At 40.1% G+C, this 19440-nt stretch overlaps 1 long non-coding RNA gene across 1 annotated transcript in view; it reads left to right on the forward strand.

Moving 5' to 3' along the window:
- Nucleotides 1–1084: 1084 nt before the first annotated feature.
- Nucleotides 1085–19440, forward strand: part of LOC120407655 — a 98327-nt gene continuing 79971 nt past the window's right edge. The window contains exon 1 of the long non-coding RNA XR_005600159.1: nucleotides 1085–1265. This is a non-coding gene — a long non-coding RNA (uncharacterized LOC120407655). The remainder of the gene's footprint in view (nucleotides 1266–19440) is intronic.

Below are 19440 nucleotides of genomic sequence, written 5' to 3' on the forward strand. Positions count from 1 at the left end.
CTGTGCAGACTAACTGTCCTTGCCTCACCTCTCCTGGACATCTCCTGTCTCCTTCCCTCCTTCTTGTTGGTGATGGTGTTCTCTCCCTTCTGATTGCTTTTCACATTATCATCTGTTTCCCCACCATCTGTAGTGACTCCATTAGCATGCCTGTAGCACTTTCCAATGTAAATATACACATCAGATTAAATAAAATAAAAAATGCATACAGGAACAGGTAGTGAATGCATAGATGTGCCTCTGTTTTTGAGTGTGTCTAAGCATGGCTCTTAGGAGACATTTTTCTCCCCTCTGACTGACTCACTCTTCATCTCACAGGCAAAGGCTCTCACTCACTGGAATATTTGGTAAGAGGAAGAAACCTTTAATGTTTCAAAGTGATAAAGTTAACAAGCACATGGGGCCAGTGCTCTGCACTTGGTGGGGGAGGTGCATTTTTAGTTTCCTGATCTCTAGCTCCTGGGTATCAAAGGTGCAGGGAGTGCTTCCCCACCTGAAAGGAAGGAGGGCTTTGCTTCAGTTGACAGTGACCATTTTTGAAGGGTTCCCTCACCGCAGTGCACCCCTTTCTGGCCAGGCACAGTACACTTTCAGTCTGCTGCCCCATGCCAACAGTCCTTCTGTCGCTGCAACAATCTCTCTTCCCATAACTCAGCCCACTGGGTGGCTCACAATTTAATCTACCCCTTCAAGGGGTCTCTCTCCCCCTGGTAGTCCAAAGTTTGCCCACTCTACCCCCCATGGCTGCTTTATGCTGCCTCAGCTGCTTCTTAGCCTCTTCCAGGCAGGCTAGGAACCCAGGGCTTATACCCTCTCCCTGAGCTTCCTTGTCACTACCTCTCTATTCCCACAGAGTGACTACAGACTCCCTCCCTTAAGGGTCCCTTCTGCTTTCAACTTCCTGGCTTTATAATCACCACTCGGTCTCTCCTCAGCTGGGCACCATCATCAATTAAGCCTGGCTCTCACACGCTCTCTGTTGCAGGTGCTGTCAGGTATGTTAATTGGCCTCTCAGGCCCACGTTAACTTATTCAGGACCTGTGTGAGGGACATGTGCCATCGCACCCCTCTGGCCAATTGACTCCTAGGCCTGATGAATGGAGCCTAAAGGGGATTGCTGGAATTTAGTTAGTGTGCAAAGGGGAGTTTTCACCAGGTGATAGCCTTAGTGAGCTAAACATCAGACTTGGAAGACCTAGGTGCCTTGGGACTACAAGCTCAATTTCTGACAGGATCAATTTACTCTTTCATCTTTCTAAGGAAGGTAAATTGTGTTTCATATAGTTTATGGTGATGGGATATTTCAGGAAAAACTGGAAAAGTCAAGGTCCTTCAGTCTGCCCTGTATGGAAGTTAAAGATCTCTTGACTGTGTTCATACAAGTAGGGATTTGACCAGGTGTCCTTCAACAAAATTATATATAACTATATATATGGTTAAAGCACTTTGGGATCATTCACAATGAAAGATAGCCCATGAATGTAGACTATTGCCTTCTGCATACTGGTCTATTCAGATCCTGTCCTTGCACAGTATAAAAATCTACTTACAGTTCATATTCCTTTAAAGAGGTTACTAATAACACTAGTAAATGATTGCATGCACTCTACCTCAACTTATGTGACTGTTTAATGCTTCCATTCCTCAGTGAATCTGGAATGAGACAGGCCTCACACAGGGACAATTATTTTACTGTTTGATGGCCGAGTTTTTATAATGTCCTCTATTGTGCTGTATTGAAGTGATATTCCATACCAAACTGTCTCTTCTATATAGAAATGAAAACAAGGCTATACAATTTTTGTTTCAATAAGGGATTAAGTACATGATGTTGTGGTTTGATAGCATATATGCAAATCAACTGTTTGAAAGGGTACCTAAGCCTGAGAAACCTGTTGAAGTAAGTGGGAATCTTGCCATTGTCTTAATGGGCTTCAAATTAGGTCTTGTGTGAAAAGTTGATAGGGTGGAGTATTTTCGTTCCCAGTGAGAAAAGGGGGCATAAGAGCAGTGGGCTGGCTGAGGTGCAAGTGTCACTTACAGAAGGCTGGGGAAAGGAAAACACTGACACTTCCCCCTCACAGCATTTCAGTGAGATCAGCTGGTCAAACAGGTGAGGTTTACCACCCAGGAAAATGGTCAAGAGCTTTGGCCCCCATATCCTCGAGGCCTATATGGCCCTGCCCCTGTTATATGAATCCCCATCTGTTTGAGGCAAAGCAGTGAGGGGATGGTGAAATGTCCTCCTTGAGGGAGATGTGTGGGGAGTTCTATACCTGAAGGCCTGCTCTGGATGAAAAACTCCACAGGATGATCCTGACCAATGTTTGGGAATCTAAATAAGAGGACACCGGACCAAAGAGTGCTGTCTTGCTGGGATTTGTAGGAATATGGCTTTCACCTATGTATTATAAGTAGGGATTTTAAAAAAGAGACAGAGAGGGAAAACAAGATCTATATACATGGAATTGGAAAAGTCTTCCTACTTGATGTCATTCAAAAATCTTTACAGAAAAAAATCTGAGGACACTAAATCAACATGTGTTTTGAGCCAGATTCTGATCTGTTGTATTGGTCTATACCAGAGTTTCTCGGCCCCTAGCAGCCCAATCAGCACATAACTGCGGCCCATGTGACATCCTCGGGGTAGTATATATATTGTGTGGCTGCAGCCCACATAACACAGAGAGAGTTGCATATGCAGCCCACGGTGGTAAATAGGTTGAAAACCATGGTGTAAACATTAGCGTAAGAAATAATGGAAATTGGCCCTTGGTTATTTACCATTGGGACATTTTGCTACCGTTTCTTTCAAAGGACATTTCAGAGCATACTGCCAGAGCTGTGTGGAACTGAGTTCTTCCTGTAGAATTATAATGCAGAGGGTGAGACTTATTGTGGGATCTGAACTGCAACATTGATTGGGGCAAGTGGTTTAATTATTGTCCTTAGAAGGAGAATGGCTTTGCTTATGTCACACTCCTGACACTGAGGTATTGGCTTTGATATGGCAGAGGAGTCTAGATTTTTATAGAGGGGAGTCTCACCTTTTATATATTTATTTTTAAAGGATGTGGTCAGTTTTTCTTCTCTTGTGGGTGGAACTGAAGAGTCCTGTCAATTATAAATTGTGAACCAACAAATTAGAAAGTAAAATCTAACTATCTGAGTAGGTCAGGTGAAAAAAAATAGATTAAATTGGGATAACTTTTTAATGCATATGATACACACAAGAGCAGAAAACCTCATCTCAGGGAACAGTGCATTTTGTTTGTTCAGTGAAGTTCTACAGTGTTGCTTTGTTTTGATTACATGAAAAATGATAGATTGTTTGCTTACAGTTGAACTGAAGTGCTTGAAAGTTAAATACAAATGAAAATAATTGTGGAATGGCCGGGGTTTCATATAGACATACAACACTTCATGGATCTATATAAAATACATATTGAAAGAAGATTATCTTGGGGCCCTTCAGACCCTAGTAAAAAAGGTGATAAATTCTTCTTCTTTAAAAATGCTGTGCCAAAAAATATGATGTTAGCAGTTTTGCAGCCTCTGCTGATTTCCTGCAGGAGGAAAAAAAAAACAGTCAAAGGAAATTCAAACTGCCTTGAGATTCTAACCACGTGCTAAGTGAGGTTTCACAGAGGCCACTGCAGAGTACTGTATGCTACTCAGTCTGAAAGCTTTAAAAATGCCAGATACAGTATCTATAACTTAAAGAAAAAAAGGGAGGGAGAGGGGGCTTACAGGCATTTGGTCTGGAGAACTAATAACATCCAGCATGAGGAGGTATGTGAGCAGTGAATCTAGCAGTGAGCTACTGAAAATAGTTCTCTTCCCCCCTCTTCTCCTCCTCCTCTCTAGATTTATTCCCAGAAAGAATGAGTTGATAGAATTGGATCATTTCTGGTCTTGCTTGACTCCTACTGGGGAGGAGAGGAAGCTATTGGTTAATGTGTTGAGCCACGTTAGTGGTAGTTTGAGGGAGGCCTGCTGCTGTTCCAGCCTGCTCTTCCAACCAGGAGCATACCTGCCAGACTAGCTCTGAGGGGGTGGAAAAGGGACATATGGTAAAAATCAAGGAGAGGCCATGTCTGGAACCCCAGACACCATTAGCTACAGAGTGGATTCTCTGCAGATGTGGTAGACAGCAGAATGTACATTCCCATTTCCCTCTCTCCGGGCATGGATGCTGGACCTAGTGGAGAACTTTCTTCAGAGTCCTAGGAAGGGAGAATAGTATTACAGAGTTGGCTAAACCCCCCAAACTTCCACTTGGAAAAGGGGAGATCTATTTGTGTGGCTCCCCCTCAGGTGAGTTGGCCCTGAGCTAGTGGCCTTTCAAGATGCAAAGCTGTGTAAATGTGAGACAGTTGGCATTATGCTTTGAATACTGTGCAAGTTAAATAGCCTGAATGTGTTTGGAATAAAATGAACATGTTCTCACTTGCAAATTTGGAATGTGATTTGTCAAATGCTTGGAATAGCTTTCCAAATATTAGTGATGTCTCTATTGCCAAACTACCCAAATAATTTGGTGTCCATTGTAAGGTACCCACTAGATCCCCAGAAAGGAGATTCACTCTCTGTTGTATATTCTCATGTTCTTTTATAAAAGCCCTTGTTTAAAAACTTTGTAGCCACTGTTAAAGTGCAACCACCTCTTAGTAAAACATAGCAACTGTTTACACAGTACACAGTGATGCTATATCACAGTTTAAGACAGAAAGTGAAGAATACCATACACAATTGGAAGCTACAATAGAATTGTAGATAGCTGAAATATAATTACTTTGTTTAGAATTTGACCAAGAGAGCAGGGTGAAATCCTAACCTCTTGGAAATAAATTGGAGTTTTATCATTGATTTCAATGAATGTCACCCCAGGGCTAAGGCTGCAACACTGACGGCCTGGAAAATAACATATACTCCATCTAGGCTTGGCCTTTTCCATCTAGGACCATTCTGTTTTCAAAACAGTGTTCGTTTTCCAAGAATATAATAGCTCTACAGTTCCTGGTTTATGGGCTCTCCTACATTGCCGCTGTGTTCTCATGTTCCTGATAGCTCTCTGTTCTTCAGTGTCCCTCCCCAATTATCTTCGGACGTTTCCACACAAAGGCCTGTTAGCAATGCACTTGGTTTTAAATGCACATTAATAAGATGAGAGCACTTATATATGTTTATATCTGTAAATCCCAGTCTCTTTGTACTGTGCTGTAAAGGGTTATGCTGTAAGTGTTTATTATTTATTACAGAGTCCTTCTGTCCCCAAAGCACTTTGGGAAATCAGTATTACTCTGTAAGACTGCATTGACTTGGGTTATTTTGTACTCTTTTATTTATCTAAATGTAACGACTGGGGATTAAAGGTACACCATGTCTTCCAAAGGTTTTATTTAATACAAATTCATTGCAATGAATCCCTTATTTTATATTTTTTTCATGTTAACAGGAATGCATAAACAAAAATCTGGATAGCTGATTCCCTAGTCCAGTAATACTCTGAGTAATAATGCAGATAAGACACACTGCTTCTTGGAAGGAGTTTGAAATTCTTTTATAGCTTTTGCCAAAGCTTTACACACACACACACACACACACTCAGATTTTTGTTTTCCTGTGCTATAACTGCATATCCTGTGCATACAATACCAGACATAGTTAAACACAACTGACCACATTTGAATGTCATCTTTCAGTGGGTTTTGTCTGTGTGGTCTTTCTCACTTTTGAGACTTTTTTTTTCCCCTTGAAGTTTCTTTATTCTTTAGCCTATCAGAGGTAGTGGAACCTACCTGCCTGCTTCCTCCTTTTTAACTTTTCTCTTCAAGTTTCATTGGTAGTTATGAGAATTTTCTCCTAGGATATTTAGTTTTATTAAGGTCAACACGCATTTAAAAAACCTAAGAAGATTGTGTCTGAGCAATTTTACCTTCAGTTGTACTCTATATTACTGCAATAGAATCTGAATGCTTCAGATGATGCAACTTTATACACTAGATAAGGAAGATCATGTAGTCAGTCATGTAGATATACTGTATTAGGATTTAAATGTGATTGTGCATGGAATAGTTAATGTGGTGGTGGTGGAATTTCAATCCACCATGTTTTATTTTTCATTCTCCAAAAAGGAGACTAATCTTTAAATGGGTAATGTACACCAAAAGACATTCTGGGCAGCCATTTCCTGTGCCTTTATAAATACTGCTATTAGAAGTAATGTTACTACTTGAACAACCCTTAAGAGGACAGTCAAGGTACTATGAGCCTGATTCAGTTTTCATTTATGCCTGTGAGTCTGCGCTGGCTTCAGTGGAGTTATTCCAGACTTTACTCAGATTTAAGATCAGAATTGGGGCCCTGTATGCATATCCTGTATGACTACATTGCCGGATAGTTGAGGAAACTAAAGCGGTATGAAATTTGCTGGTCTTGGTCCACGTGGGATTTGACTGACTTTTTTCATCGTGTTCATGGGGTTTCAGACTCCTTGAATTTCACTGCACGTTTATATTATGTTTCAAACCAATAGGGTGAAGGCAAAAGTCAAAATGAAACCAGTCAATTCTCTCAATCTTCCTGTACTGCATTTAGGTTTGCAAAGGTTCTCCTTGCTTTGAGAAACTTCTGAAGGGTTTATTTGACCTGGGAGACTCCATACATGACCAGATGGCTTTGATATAAAGCCAAGACGAAATCTCAGAATTTCGTCTTGAAAAGTCTTTGCCCAGTCAAAGACAGCAAAAAGTTTATCTGCTCTGTCTTATGAAAAAAACTACCAAAAAAGAGGTATTCACCATACTTACTTCTTCTTAGGCAATTGCAACTCTGAAATAGATTTAATATACCGGTAAGCTTAATTGGAACTTAACAGATTTGTACAAATGCTCCATTCCTTTTACCTAATTTTAATGTGATTTTTTCCCCCCAGTAAACAAATAAAGTGAAATCTGTTCTCCAGTGTTACACCCTCTCGCCCTTCCCACCCTTTCACCTTGTAATGTCGAGGTTAATGACTAGGGACCTGGGTTCAAATCTAGGTCACAAGTAGGAATGTGTTTAATCATCTCACCATCATTTCTAGCTGGACAACTGACATTACAATAAACTATGCACAAAACCTGGCACCATTTGCAAACTCTGACTAAAGCAGGAACAAGAATGTTACAGGATTAAGATACAGGGACAGATTTTGTAAATAAGTTTTTTATTTTCACAACACCTTTCTGCACTCTAGGCAGCTCTGTTATTTTCTTATGCTCACAGTAACTGGGGGAACAAGGCGTGAGACTGCATGAACCCTGCCTCTGCATTGAGAAGGACATTCTCAGTGTAGTAACCAATGACCCCCTTCTCTACCACACACTCTATGCGTGTTCATGACAAATTCATACACAGTTTCAATGTGGAAGAATTAGTGATGGCCCTTCCCAAGCATTTTGGCAAGAGCTATTCTTCACCTCATCAATCTGAGCCATTTATTCTTCTTCCTTCAACTTTGCTGGACTTCCTCAGACTCTTATTTCTAGTGGCTCTTCTGCTACACCCCAAAACACAGGAAACACTGCTCTTGCTTGCTCCTTCATCCCATTTGGTGCTTCACTTCCATGACCTGTTTGGCTGCCACCAATGTAGATCCTAATCCAACTCCTATTAAAGTCAATCAGAGTCTTTTCATTGAGTTTAATAAGAATTGGCTCAGTCACTTAGGAGGCAGAAGTCCCAGTATGCTTCTGATTCTCCAGCAATGCAGCACCATGCCATGCTGCAGCAGCAGCAGCTTCTACAGTCCCTTGCTTTTTAACCTACCCATATTAAGAGCATTGGAGAAATTCACTCCCACTTGTCTTTATCTGTAGGCTGCCTGAAAGTTTGTGATTTAGTGAGAGGTTTTGCTAGCTCAGCTTGCGAAAATCACATTCTTTATCAACTCCTTAGATAGTCTAGTTTATTAGAAACACAACACAATCAAACACAACCCTTCAGACTGTATACTGTGAAGATATCCTCTAATTTCCAAGAAAAATATACATATTCTTTGCAAATCCTTTCTTACTTTCTGCTGAAAAAAATGCAATAGATTGTAAAGGTAAAGTTGGAGCCAATTTTGTTTTCTGTGACATTTGTATAAATCCAGGGTAACTCCAATGAAGTTGAAGCAGGTAGATACTATGGACTTATACCAATGTATTAGAGAACAGAATTTTGGCCAGCAGTATCTGAGGCTGCAACAGAACAGCCCATTTGTGCTATGTAGATAAGTTCACGGCTACCCCTTTTGTCCCTAACTATTCTAGGTTTTCTGTTTAGTATTTTGGGTACCCAGCTCTCAAGAAACTGAAAAAGAAAAAGGAAAACTCAGAGCTCAGCTATCCCACCATATGGTAGAAAGAAAACAAACAAACAAAAACCCCTTGTCCAGTAACTATTTCTCATAGGATAAACTGTACAACAGTTCAAATTCTCTGCAACACTCTTTGGATCAAAATATGACAACCATAGTAAATGGAAGTGACCACATTTAATGGGTACTCAAAGAGCTAGGCCACGACTTGGATCCTTTACTGTCATTTGGAAGTGAAACCTCAGAGGAGAGGAGGGAGAGGGAGACAGACCTTGTGTTAAGCTGGCATGCACCAGTGGATAAATGGCTGGCATTTGCAAAGCTGCATTGCAGGGGAGCTTTTAGCAGTTTGCCACTGCCAGCTGATGTCTCTGTAAGCATCGTTGCCAAGAAGCCAAAACTGGAAGCAGGTGCAGGGGCAGAGAAACTGAATGTGGAAGGGAAAAAAAAAAGAACAGAACTTCTGTTGTTAAAATTCTGTTGCCTTCATTAAAACCTAAACAATGCTTCACTTTAAACTTGAATAATATTTTTAGCATGATAGACTCCTGCATACCCAGTTTGACAATCCTCTTACATTTATGCACTGAACTAAAAGACTTTTTTTTTCCCCCTGCAAAGCTGTGGATTGTCTGAGAGAATGTTGTATGCTGATTATAGCAGCTTTCCTTCCGAGACTGAGAGCATCTGCTTCTTAATGTGCCCCTTCGCTCCACCCCCCCGAAGCAAACTCCTTTGGAGATTCCCACCTCCATCAGCCCAGGGCCTGGGAACACAGCCTATTTCCCAACCCAAGTCTCTGTCTCTACCGTGCCATGTCACCAGTTCAGGCCTGTAGTATTCTGCCTTCGGATAAGAAACAAGGCAGGAAACCGTGGTGCCAGGGAATTTGCATTTTTTCTTTGAAACGCAGAAGAGATGTGCCACTCGCACTGTAGTGAAAATGGATTCTGTATTTTTCCTTAACCTCAAATAAGTTACATAAGAGGAAGGTATATCTACACCGCAATAAAAGACCCACAGAACAAAGTTGCAGAGCGTGCGTCAGCTGACTTGGGCTTACAGGGCTTGGGCTATGGGGCTATAAAATTGCAGTTTAGACATATGGACCCAGGTTGGAGCCTGGGCTCCAACCCTCCCCCTCACAGTGTCTCAGAACCTAGGCTCCAGCCCAAATCCGAATGTCTACACTACAATTTTTTTTAGTCCCACAGCCTGAGCCAGTCACCTGACCTAAGTCAGCCATGGCCTCCTGTCACAGTGTAGATGTACCCAGAGACAGTGGGGAAGGACAGATATGTTGTTGGACTCAGGGGCGGCTCTAGGAATTTGGCCGCCCCAAGCACGGCGGCATGCCTCAGGGGGCGCGCTGCCGGTCGCCGGTCCCGCGGCTCCGGGGGACCTCCTGCAGACGTGCCTGCGGAGGGTGCGCTGGTCCCGCGGCTCCGGTGGACCTCCCGCAGGCATGACTGCGGAAGGTCCGCCGGAGCCGCCTGCCGCCCTCCCGGCAAAATACTGCCCCAAGCGCGCGCTTGGCGCGCTGGGGTCTGGAGCCGGCCCTGGTTGGACTCACACAGAGGGGCATGCTACACAAGATGCTCAGTCATAGAAATCTACATCTCTGGGTTCCCATACCACAAGGACACAGTAAATTCCCTTGAAATGAAAAAAATCCCTTTTTACACCTGCAACCAAGCTCAGGACAAAAATGTCTGATGTGGCTGCCTAAAATTAAGCCATTAAAGCTGTATTTAAGCACTGGACTTAAATAAGCAGCCTGATTTTAAGAAATGCTGAGTACCTGTAATTCCCATAGATCAAATAAAAATGAGGCAATCTCTTATTTTCATGCCTGATTTTAGGCACCTAAGTTTTTAGATTTTGATCCATTTATACTCCACTCTTCAAAATGTTCTTCTCATCAATGGCTAAAATGATCTACCTCTCTACTTCGCTTTACTGTCATGTTGTAAGAAATGATAGGGAACATATAAAGGTAAACTGCCAGGATAAAAAATGTTTGATATAAAAATGTGGGTATTTAACTGTATATTTAAACACTTTCCTTTTGTTATGCATACTACATCAAGGTTTTGGGGTATTTTTTTTAAACACTTCTCACTTTAAGACAATTATGCTGTTTTCACTTTCAGATTGAAAAATGAATCTAGACTGGTCAGTTTTTTATTGTTTTGCATTAGCACAATGCTGACAAGGCTCTGGGTTTCTAGTAGAGGAAACTTCTAGTAGAAGTTAAATAAAAATATTTTTTTTTTTGCAATATCTAAACCTATGCAGTGTGGTATAGCACTGCTGCCTTCTATTTACATTTAATTCCCTGATTCCCTTACCCACACCCATCTTATTCTCTCAAAAATAAATGGGGAACTATGTAGAGGCTGGATCAGTGTCCTTAAGTCTATATTGTATGTTTCTCTGCAAAGGTGGATGTGGATCCTGGTTTAGCAAGATGCTGAGTGACTACTGGGAAGTGCTATGCAGCCTCACCTTCCTTCAGATAAATGGGAATTGAAGCTGTTCAGCCTGTCTTAGGACTAGGCTCACACATAATGCACAATACATGTAGCAATAGGCCAAATTTGCATAATGGCATCAGTCCCAGAATTGCTCAAAAATCATGAACTGGGCACCTCCAAAATCATGCAATTGGCTTAGAAATCATGAGATTTTTACAAACAGCTACATTTTGTTTTCAAGCTCTTTTCTGCAACCATGACAACTAGAAACTTTTTATTTCAAATGAAAGCGGAGATCCTCACCTAACCGAATGACTGCAGTTTAAAAAAAAAAACCACACACAACAAAGATCACAAGATGCATGACAACGTTGCAAGAGTGGACAACACTCCGACCTACAAAATGTAGAGCAGCTCCTGGATGTGCTGAGCTCTCTCTCAAGTCCCTTTGACTCAGCAGCTCCATGCGGCTATGGTGCCTTGTAGTCCAATGCAATGAGCTACCCATGTGCCCAGAAACTTTCCTGCTAAATCAGTTCTGGGGTTGTCCTTTTTTGAAACCATCAAAAGTATCTTCATTTGTGAGCTAAGCCAAATTGGAATGGAGATCTCTTTATTTTAACTAGCACAGGTAACAGTAGTAGTGAAGATGTGGTGGCACAGACTTCTGCATGGGCTGAGTTTATTCCCAGGCTCCGTGGTGGGGGTTGTACTCTGGTGGCTATCCCATACTGAACACATGCTCCCACATCCATGCTAGATTAAAGATAACATAGGTATGCCTATCTGTGCTAAATCACATTGTAACTTGCAGCATACACCCATATCGTTAGTGAAAATCTTAAGTACTTGAGGAGGGAGAGGTGCAGAAGGCATTCTATTCCCATTCAAGTGTGCAGAACAAGAGGTGCAGCTTCCTGGTCAGCACTCTAAGTGGGAGTTAGGGAGGGCTGTTTAACCAGGCCTTCTTTCTGGTGATGCGGGCTCCTTGAACAACCTGGCTAGCTGCTGCGAAGAGGAGGGATCAGGGCTTCCTGGGGCCCAAGAGGTAGAACACGTCCTCTGCCATTAGTTTTATCCTCTTAACCTCAATCCCTATACTTACATTTTCCTAAACATTGAATGGAACTGGCAGCCTGAAATAGAGCCCCAATGCTCTAAAGGGTTAATATACCAAATCCCAGCAAATGGGACACTGTACCTTTAAGGACTTGCTGATTGCTAAATGCTGCCATAACTTATCTGATTTTATTTCTGTGGCACTCAAGAAAGCATTTGAAACCCTAAGCACTTTGCAATTTTTCTGTGTGATTAAAAGCTTAAAGCAATGAGTGGTCTAAGATATATAAAAAAATAACCAAAGAACAATAGCTCATTAATAAAGCCATGAAACTGCTAATGGGATACATTTTCTATAAACTGAACTGACTAGCAAATACTGTAATAAGGCAGCAAATAATATAGCTATAAAATGTAATACAGCCAAGACCTATTAAATGAAACTGTAGATGGAGGGGACTTATGTCATCAGTCTTTGAATTTTGTACATTTTGAACGTCATCCAAAAATTATAATCCACCATTTGAAATCTTATAGCACTGGAGAAGGAGAAATGGTCTCCCCATTACAAACTTATAGCCGCAAACATTCACATCCTACTGTAAATATATCGCATGCTGTATCATGTTTCCCCTGGAAAATGACTTTTTTTTTTCTTTTCATTTTTGAATCCTTTTGCAAAGGTTAGTTTTTGACAAAATCAAGCCCCTAACTGTGCCTTTCCATTTTATGTTGCAGGAAACGTGTGCTCTCTCTGAATGAGAGTAAATTATTTCATATTTCCACATTCACCATGTCCTGCCTATACAAGCACTGAAACTTTGTGCACTTTAGGGGTTTTACGTTTTCTGTGTGTGTGTTTTTCCAGCTTTTCAATCTATAATGCTGTTTAGCATGATGATGATAAAGTATCTACTACATTTGTAATGCACTCTTCAGGTGGCATCTGTGCCATATAAAAAATTTTATACAAAACATTAAGATAAAGATCAACTGACCAATAACCAGAACCAAATGATTTGGCCCAAGGGCAGACCCAATAAGCCTCAAGCAGACCATCCGTTCAACACACAGGAATAGTTCCCAATTAGCACAAAGGAGGAGGGGAAAAAATAGTCTGCAAACAGACTTTTTTGGGGGTGCAATGTTACAATAAACACTGTATTGCAGGTAGGGCATACGGTGAAAGGAGATCAAGTAGGACTTAATCCTGCAAAGTACTGAACTGGACTCCTTTTGGAGATAGGGGGATTTTTAGGGTGCTCAGCACCACTGTAGGAGTGTGCAGCACCTTGCAGCATGAGGCCCTTAAATTCTTAGGGCCTAGTTTCCAGAGGGCTTTGCATATCAATATTAAAGGCCTTAGCACTTTGATAGCTTTTTGTATTATAAGAAGTAAAACACAACTCTAAACTTTTGAACTGTGGTAAGCTGCGGCAGCAGAGAGGCAGTCGGCTTCACCAAAGTGATAAAAAGACTTTGCTTCCATTGAGATAGTAGTTGTTTGATTTCCTTTTTTGCTGTCCTTTCTGAAGGCTCTTTTTTGGGTGAGAGGGTGGAGTGAGGAGGGTTAGGGGAAGCAGACATGGGTTCCAATACAGTCATTTAGCCATGCAGTATTGTCCATTGATATATTTTGAGCGCAGAGTGAGAAAGAAGGTTGGGAATGACTCTGTCTTCAATATTGAAATTTTACAATACATTTCTTTTTTGCCTGGGAGCAACTGAAAATGTGGCTCTAATTCTGCATGTTTTGTGCAACAGGGCTCTCTAGTTTTGCATGTCATGTGTCCTGTTAAAATTCTGTGTGTTACTTTTACTTTTAAAATTTGACACTTGTTTCTCATCAACACCTGGTGTTTTTGTCACATTTCATAGAGCTATGGAAAAAAAGAGTATACTATATAAGCATGTAGGAAGTCTAGTAACAAAATGAAAGAACACAAACAGGATGTATAAATTGCAAAGCCAGAATCTCCTGTTAGCCAAGATATATAGAACTAGAGTCATAGTTTCAACTGGTAAGAAGCCAAACGGAAATAAATAATGGTATTCAAGATTATTGCATTAATGAAAGTGGCAACTGAAATCAAAAAGGTTACATAACTCTTCATTGCACATAAATAAATGCTGTAAGGTAACATACATTAATAATGCATACTTTCACTTAGGCATTTATGGGCTGATCCTGCTCTCAGATCAGTGTGCATATTGATGAGTGTTTTGGCCTCCAGCTGTTGCTATTATGGAAAAAATGTGTGGGTGGGGGATGGGCCCACATACCTATGAACAGGCCCATGCATCTACTGCTTTTTAAAATGGTTGTATTCAGTGGGTGAAATTCACCCCTGTGCAGGTACAAAGCCTATGTGGGACATAAGTTGTGCTCAGGCTCTGTGCAGGCCCTCTGCATAGGGGTGAATTTCACCCCTTTAAAACAATAGCCTCTACATGGTACACTCTTTGCACTCCCTGTTGCTCCCATTTACTGATTCTTGGTAATGCAAGCAAAGTTTGATTCAGTTTCTTTTATAGGTTCCTTTCCTTTCCATCAAGCTCAGAATTTTAGTTGCAGTGATTACCAAAGAGTTTTGCCAAAGAATTACCCAATCTTGAAAAACTGAAATGGACAGGTTAAATGAATTGTCCATGCCCGCACTAAGGAATAATTGTTTGAGCTAGGACTATGAGTCAAGTATTCCTGGCTCTTGGACCTGTGCTCATGCTGCTAGGCCATGGCTTTTGAATAGCAAAAGGCCAGATGGGCTTTTCTTTTGGGGAAGAAACTTGAAGAAGGAAGTCCAAAATATAAGGAAGAGTTGTAAAACAGAATAGGTAGATAATATGGTAAGGTCACGCATTACAGGATGAAATTCACCTTTGCAGATGGCCTGTACAAAGCCAGTATGCTATTTAAGTCCCACTTAATCTTAAAGGAGACTTAAGTGGTGAATAGGCTTTGTCCAAAGTGAATGTTACCGTGAAGGACACATTATACATATCAATTTTGAAAATAACTTGCCTCACACTTCCTTGCTAAAGCTGTTGTTATGCCCGTGACTTTTTTGGCTAAAAGCTTGGGGCTTGATTTTCAGAGACGTTCAGCTTTCCAGAGGAACTCATTTGGAGATGGGGTGCTCAGCACCCCTGGAAATCGAGCTCTGGGGCTTTTTTTCCAAAATGTTTTGCTGATCTCCATTACCTTTTCAGTGCTGAGGCTTTTCCTATAGCACCTGTCACTTTACCATCTAAAAGACAGACACATTCTTGTGAGGCACTGAGCACTCCCAACTTCCACTGAAGTCAATGGGCATTGGGGGGTACTCAGCAGCTTACAGAAGGTGCTCAACACTTACAGGATCTGGCTCCTACCTATCCATCATGACCCACAGTTCAGTCATTTTATCTTTATTGGGATTAAACCTGTCATACAATAAAATATAAATGCACTTATGTGGAGATTTTCAAAGGAACAAAGGGGATATAGGTGCCAACTCTGATTGACTTTCCCTGGAAGTTGGATCTTAGATCTCCTTTATTCCTTTGAAACTCTCTCCTTTAATTCCTATGTACAGTAGTTATATTTTAAACATTCGCTTCTCAATTATTTTAATTTTTGTTTTTAAATATCAGAGGGGCACTGGTCCACAGGACTGCAACATTTATTATTTCATTGTCACTTTCTTTTTGTTTATCTGAGGGGAGCACAACAGCATCTGAAAGCTTGATTTTTTTTTGTCTTGCTTAAATAAAAAGGCCAGTTGTGTTTCAGATTTGGAAAATAAATTCTCTCTCTCTCTCTCAGGATAAGAACATGACTGTCACATTTTATCCTTGCTTTTTTTCTTTGTTATATGAATTATAATTCATATACATTAGAGATGACTCAGAACCACAGATATTTAGATCTGCTTCTAGTCTTTCCCCCAAAGCAAAGCTCAGTTGGTTTAGAGATTTGGTTTGGATAAGGCTTCTCTATGTCCACTCAATGAACTGCAGTACTCTGTTTTGGTGTATAGTCACCAATGAGACAGCCAAATGCTTAACATCCTAACAACCCCCTCTCCCTCTCAGCTATTGGTTTGGAACCATATAGGATACTCCATCAAAATCAGGGCTGCTTATTATGTAAATCTTTTTAATTATGCCATTTATTTTTGAAGAGATTTTTCTCACAATAATAAAAATGGATGTTTTTCTGTACAATGGTAGTATCCATAAACAAACATTTCCCCCCAAATCCCTGCTTTCCTATAAGTTGCTGCCACTCCACGCAGTCAAAGGCTTTCTCCAGAACCAGGGACATTGTAAGTCACAGATTCTGTTTGGCCAATGGCATGAGTAACAACCTGATGTTCTTAGAGCCATGAGTTCAAGTTATAAAACTCACATTTGGGTACCACAATTTTTCAGGTGTCTCAATATGCCAAACAAGTACTCAGAATTAAAGATCTTTTCTAATGAGAATAGACCAACCTTCTAGACATATATCCACTTTGAAGCATAATATGCCTCATTAAATGACAATGAAGTACTAGCTTTTTCAGTGTGTAATTAATTAAAGATGTATCAAAGAGAAGAACAATATTTGTGGCAAATATTTTATAAATCTCTTACCACAAATATTTCATACAACTAAGAAGTTTTTAGGATCACTAATTTCAACTTCACCTATGTCTTGTTTAAATTCCTGGGATTGGGCTTTGGGCAGCTTGGAAAATTTGAATATTTAAATGAGTTTGACTTCTGTTTTTGAAGGATTGGAAAAAATGCTGTATCTGTCTTTTAAGTGGTGTTTAAAACTGGTTAAAATTTTTCAAATGCAAAATGTTCATTTTAAAAAAGACCTGTTTTTAAAAAATTGGATATTTTAGTGAAAAATATCTTTGGTTGTGAGTGGTTGTTTTCCATTTTAAAACAAAAATATAGATTCTTCTTGTTTTTCTTTTTTCCCTCCTGTCATCTTCCTTCCTCTATGCTTCTTTCTTAGCAAACAAAGGAAATAAGAAAAAAGAAGGAGGAAAAGGGGGGGGGGGACAAAAATTAAACTAAAAAACAAAAAAATTAACTCGTAAATATAAAAAACCAACCCTTCAAAATAAAAATAACTGAGCATTTTCTAAATGGATAATTCTGAATACACAGAAAAATCATTCCTTTATGAAACCTCTGGAATTCAAATTTTGGAAAACTTTTCAAGAATTGTCCCTCCTCCTCCCGCCGCACACCTATTTTTTGGACCAGCTGCAGTGTTGTCAGTGCAGTGACACATAGAAAAATGAATGAGGCTTGCATGGATTCAGATGGATGATCAATGGCACATTCTTGTGGGAGGGTTAGGAACAAGTCTGGGGACCAAGTGGCTTCAGAATAGAGTGTATTTGGGTAGGTAAAGAGGGTACGCTGACTTAGAATGACAGAATGTTCAGCTCTGGGGTCAGTTATAAAGTAACTACTTTACGATGATGTTGCTAGTCATATAGAGACAAATACAGTCCCATTTTAGCCAAACCACAAAAGTTTAGGGATAAGATAATAGTTTCCAGTTCTTCTCCACACATCTGCAAATAAAAACACCATTATATGATCAGCAAAAACAACAAGGAGTCCTTGTAGCACCTTAGAGACTAACAAATTTATTTGGGCATAAGCTTTTGTGGGCTAAAACCTACTTCATCAGATGCATGGAGTGAAAAATACAGACTAACATGGCTACCACTCTGAAACCTGATTATATGATCAGTGTACCAGTGCTGCGCCAGTAAAAACTTACGCTACATGCTGAAGCGGAGGATATGTATGTGCAGAAAAATGTTCCTCGCCCTACCACTTTGAAAATTTGTCAGAAAATGCCTAAACCACAAAAGACTGAAACAAAGGTTTTTAACCTTTAATGCCTTAAACTGGTTCATTCCTCACTACCACAGACACCTTATCTTCCCATGTGATACTTCAGCTCCTAAAATAATCTGAAGAGTTCATGGTAAGAACCAGGCTGACTTAATCACAAGGACCTGTAGAGACAGCATGTTGCTAGTGAGAAGTCCTACCAAAGCCTAAATTTGTTGAAGTTCAGCCTGAAATTCAAGTTATACTTCAAAACCTATTTGTTCTCCCAGGCTTTGCCTATATGGATGAGAAGATGGGTAAGAATGGTGAGAGAAGTTTGGTTCTGGAGACATCAGTCTGTTGGCCTAAATTGCTATCATGTTTTATGAGGGTAACTGTACATTTTAAAAATTGAAATAAACAAACATGAGTCATGGTAATGGCCCTGCCAGAACTAGGAAAGAAACATGCTCTAGTTAAAAACATGTGAACACAGGATAAAACAGAGATGTAATGTGCAAGATAATGAAAGTTCTGTTATGTGTAGTGTAAAATCTAGTTGCATTCTGAGTGAGTTAATAAACTTTTTAGTTATTTTTACAAAGGATTTACACAGATGAATTACATGAAACTCATGGCTCATAAGGCATGAGCTAACAATGTAAGACCAATCAAGAGCTCAAGCAAGCACAGGCAGTACTAGAGACGGCCACAGAGATTAAAAGTACATTTGTGGACAACAATAAACTTCGAAATTAAGTATTAAATTTATGACCTGTTTTTGGTTAGCCATAGTTTTTTCTCAGGTCCATCACATGCTTTCAGCTTTATCAGTCTATTGACAAAAGTATTTCTAAAAAGGTCCTGCTGGCAATTTAAACATCCGTCATAGAGACCAGGCCCAAATTGGTGCCACTTGCCTGGCAAAAGCAGAGATGATCTTTCAGTGTGTATTGGTATAATATCTAGTGCAATCTTGATTGGTGCCCATAGGTGGTATAGTAATACAAATAATAAGTAATAGTTTTTACTATTAAAATTTTAATAAAATTTATCAAAAATTGCTGTGCTACTCTAAGGTTTAATTGGAGATAGACTACTTTTATGTGGGATTTGGAATGCAGGAAAACCTGGTGAATGAAAGCAGAAAAGAAATAGAGATAAATAACCTGGTTTAATCTGGAATATATGCAATTTGATATTGACCACAGATTTGTGGTCAATATCAAATTGATAGTGCTAGGAAAAATTCTTCTGCATTTGTAAAACAACCAGATTCTGAACAGGAGCCTGACACGTGCACTGTCTGTAGAGGGGGTGCCATTAGGGAACAGAAAATGAGAGAGAAGTGTTTTACTGTAGTGTGCACAAGTGCAAGAGTGTTTTATATGTACTTGCATAGCATTGGTTTTTAATTGGTCACAGATCATAAATGACTAGAAATCATTTGTTTGCAGAAATGTAAACCATGTGCAAGGGTAAAACGTTAGATATTATGGCAGCAATCACATTATTTTAGAGTGAGGGTACAGATTCATTTCAGAAAATGAAGGTGATGATCTTTTACAAGTCCTTCAAAAGAGAATGAGAACTAAAGTGAGGCAAAAATACCCCCCCTCACAACTGCTTACTTGCATTAAGAATTTGGGTTTGCTGACAAAAGCAAAGGAATTCAGAATTAAGGTTGCCACAATGTCAGTTCTTCCTGAATTTGCACCATTGTG

The sequence above is a fragment of the Mauremys reevesii genome, linkage group 6 (assembly GCF_016161935.1).
Source record: "Mauremys reevesii isolate NIE-2019 linkage group 6, ASM1616193v1, whole genome shotgun sequence".
NCBI classification, from domain to species: domain Eukaryota; kingdom Metazoa; phylum Chordata; order Testudines; family Geoemydidae; genus Mauremys; species Mauremys reevesii.